This window comes from Eurosta solidaginis, chromosome 2 (assembly GCF_040869045.1).
Source record: "Eurosta solidaginis isolate ZX-2024a chromosome 2, ASM4086904v1, whole genome shotgun sequence".
NCBI lineage: Eukaryota > Metazoa > Arthropoda > Insecta > Diptera > Tephritidae > Eurosta > Eurosta solidaginis.
Window position 1 is genome coordinate 209,873,755 of NC_090320.1, and position 4,389 is coordinate 209,878,143.

The window sequence follows — 4,389 nt, forward strand, 5'->3', positions numbered from 1 at the left end:
TTTTTTAAAAAATGTTCAAAGTCAAAAAAAAAAATTTGTGTTCTGAGTAGCTTTTAAAAAGTTCTGGAATTCCTGAAAAGGAGAAAAAAAGTTTTGCAAATTTACGCCCAATATTCAAATTTTTTCAAAAGTAAAATTTTTTAAAAAATGTTCAAAATCAAATAGAAAATTGGTGTTCTGAGTAGCTTTTAAAAAGTTCTGGAGATCCTGCAAAAGAGAAACAAAGTTCTGCAAATTTACGCCCAATAATCACATTTTTTCAAAAGTCAAATTTGTTAAAAAATGTTCAAAATCAAAAAAAATTGGAGTTCTGAGTAGCTTTTAAAAAGTTCTGGAGTTCCTGAAAAGGAGAAAAAGAGTTCTGCAAATTTACGGCCAATATTCACATTTTTCCAAAACTCAAATTTTTTAAAAAATGTTCAAAATCAAAAAAGAAAAATTGATATTCCGAGTAGCTTTTAAAAAGTTGTGGAGATCCTGAAAAGGAGAAAAAAAGTTCGGCAAATTTGCGCCCAATATTCACATTTTTTCAAAAGTCAAATTTGTTAAAAAATGTTCAAAATCAAAAAAAAAAAGATAAAATTGGTGTTCGGAGTAGCTTTTAAAAAGTTATGGAGTTCCTGAAATGGAGAAAAAAAGTTCTGCAAATTTTACGCCCAATATTCACATTTTTTCAAAAGTAAAATTTTTTAAAGAATTTTAAACTCAAAAAAAAATTGATGTTCTGAGTAGCTTTTAAAAAATTTTGGGGATCCTGAAAAGGAGATAAAAAGTTCTACAAATTTACGCCCAATATTCACATTTTTTCAAAAGTCAAATTTTTTAAAAAAATTTCAAAAACAAAAAAAAATTGGTGTTCTAGTAGCTTTTAAAAAGTTCTGGAGTCCCTGAAAAGAGAAAAAAACTTCTGCAAATTTACGCCAAATATCCGCATTTTTCCAAAAGTCAAATTTTTTAAATATATTCAAAATCAAAAAAAAAAAATTGGTGTTGATGGAGAAAAAAAGTTCCGCAAATTTACGCCCAATATTCACTATTCAAATTTTTCCAAAAGTAAAATTTTCTAAAAAATGTTCAAAACCAAAAAAAAAAAAAAAATGGTGTTCTGAGTAGCTTTTTAATAGTTCTGGAGTTACTGAAAATGAGAAAAAAGTTCTGCAAAATTTCGCTAAATATTCACATTTTTCAAAAATTTTAAAAATTAGAAAATTTGAAAAAGATAACTTTATTTTTTTTACCCTAGAAAGACAACGTACGTCTGAGAGACGTGTTCAAGTTCAGAGACGCTAAAGATATAAAAAAAACTTACATTTTCGCTTTTTGTTTTTTTTTTATTCTCTTAATTGATATATACTCACTTGGTTTAAATGTTTTTTAAAGAAAAATATTGTTTTTTTAATATATTAGAAATTAAGTTTGACTTGTCTTGGACTTGTCCTTACAAAAAACAGTCTTCTATAATAAAATACTTTTTTGTACTTCAATTGAATAAATTAACTGTTTTAAACTATACTTAAACAATGTATTAGCCAAAATTACCATTTTAGGCAAAAATTACATATAAAATTTGTATTCACGTAAAAGATAACGATACGCCTCTTAGACGTATTTTTAAAAAAACAATAGTATATATTTCAGCAAACAAAAAAGTTACTACTGAAAAACACCCCCCCACTGACAAGCTGGTAATAGGTAGCTGAGAAAACTGAGAAAGAGAATGTTATCTCTTTAAAATTGTGGGAGACTGAGAGCAAAATTAAAACGACGTACGTCTCACAGACGTACACTATCTCATTAGGGTTAAGGCCGCTCGTTGCTTCCCTGGTATGTGGCCTGCTAAGCGCATCCCATATAATCTCTCTTAACCTTGTGGGAAAAGCTCCTGGGACTGCAATGCTACTAGCTTTAACACCATTCGTATAAAGCTCGAGTATTATCCTAATTCAGTGCTACAACTCACAGTAATGTGGAAAAGACACCACCCTGTGGTGTTCCTTATCCCACGTTACGGGTCGCTGTCACCGTGCCCATATTTGGCTTTATAGTTCTGTTCTCCTGCATTGATTATGTCCCTTTTTTGTGTATGTGTAATACTTTATTCCTCCCACACTTTCATATTTTGCCATTAATTTAGCGTGTTTTAGTCTAAATAAGCATTTCACATTTCTATTTGAAAATGTTTGTACAACTTAATTCATATTAGCCTATGACATAAAATATGAGCGGATATTGCATTTAGTCATCACATGAACCAACTAATTCCTAATTGTTAATAACAGCGCTAATAAAAAGGCTTTTTTTCTACTTTTGATAATTTACCAGAGCAAATTTTCAGGCCCTGTTGCTTTTAATTGGACGCATCAACTCACCTAAGCCAGCAGCTGCAGTCAGAGTTTCTCAAACTGACTACCATAAATTATGGATATAAAGCCCTTATATATTGTTATCACGCTGTGAGGAATGGTTGGGAACAGAATCGATTGGTCATGGTCCAAAATAGCTTTGCTTCCTAAAATACAGACATTAAGATAACTAGAGACATCAACTAAGGTAACTTAAGGTCTATCAGACTATTGAAGGAGGCCCACAGACAAGGCAGCGTGGTGTAGACAGTTTGATATAAATCAATAAAGAATGAACTTACGGTCAATTTATAAAATGATTGACGAATAAACATCTCTGCTCACAGCATGTGCGAAGCCTTAATAGAAACGTAAGATGTAAGTGGCGCAAGCGTAGTCTTTGTAATGGGTATACTATATAGGGGATACATGTAGAATATAAATGCAGGCGTAGTGTGTAATATTGTTATATGTACTGTATGGACTTCTAGAGAATTTGTAAGAATATGCGTAATGTTTGGTATTAGTATGATGTACGGAGTAATGAAGATGACAGCATAAGTATAGTCATTACACTGTGGTGTAATATGCGTGGTAGAGTTGATATGACCGAAAACACACAGCAAACATATAAATTAAAGTTTCTAAGCATATTCAAAACTTTTTTGTATGCAAGTCCTAGAACAGATGTATACACTGCTGCCTTTTTTGCAATAAAGATCCAAAGCAAACATGAGGATAAGTGTAATTTTTATTAGTGATGCAACAAGTGTTTACAAAAACAAAGCACGTGGTCAGATTTTCAGGTTTAAGTTGAAATTAGTTTTTTTTAAGTTTTGTCAGCTGTAACATATTCTTCCGATATTTGGTGAATATTATGCGAAATAATAACAAATAAAATTAATAAAATAAAATAAAATAATATAAGAAAAAATAAATAAAATTAAAAGATGAAGAAAATAAAATAACAAAAAATATTTTAGAATAGATTAAAGTTAAATCAAATGTAATAAAAAAGAATAAATTAAATAATATCAAATAAAATAAACTATAATTTAATAAAATTAAATAAAGTAAAATAAAATAAAATAAAGTAAATTAAATTAAATTTACATAAAATAAGATAGAATAAAAAAAAACAAAATTAAAGACGTTTCGGTTCATTCGGCATTTCACGGCATCGGCCTTAAATGTCTTCACCATATAAGAGTAAAGAATCCGGGGCTGATCTGAGCAGTTTTGTTTGGACGTGGCTATGGACCACCTAAGTGTTGCTATTAATCTTATCATATTCAATTTAGTGTGAGGATTTTGCTTTTGCTTATTTCATACGCTGCATAGGGCCTGGTTAAGTTTAAGCTGTGTCAGATTGCAGCTTCACACGAAGAACGCTGTTATTAGTAACGGGGCTTAAACCCGAACTGCTAGGGAGCTCCTCCTCTCCTCCTTTCTTTGGCCATCAGTAATTTCGTACAATAGATTTCTGTGTCTCGGTATTATCTTAAACTCACTCAGGAAAACTTCCTCAGCACGTAATTGATTTCTCGCAATATGAATTTTTTAATAAAAAGGAAAATCTTCATGTTAATTGATTGTTTTTTTTTTAATTGCTTTGCTAAGACGAATAAATTTATTTAGCGCAAAATCACAATCATAATGCTAAATGCTATAATTTCGGCAGCTTGACAAAGCGTTGTAACGCCTCATCTTATCGAGTTAAAATCATTTTTAATGTCCAAAGGACCAGCAATGCTATCGGTTTTCCATGGTGGCACCCTGCCTTGGCTTCCTGGACTGCGTCTATAACTTTTGTTATGACCTTTGTTTTGGTAGCCCATTTCCGGAAATCACACTCTTAGTGGGACAGTATCTTCAATTGAATAAGTATCTTCAATTGCTGCCGTGAGGTTAACAAGGTTAGGTTGGCTGCTCCCCCAGCGAAGTCGTTGGGTTCACTTAGGCCAGCTGACACACTGTGATACCACTGAATGAGCTCATCCTCTTCTCCCTTAATACATGTTAATAGCTGTATCAATTTGTATGTCTT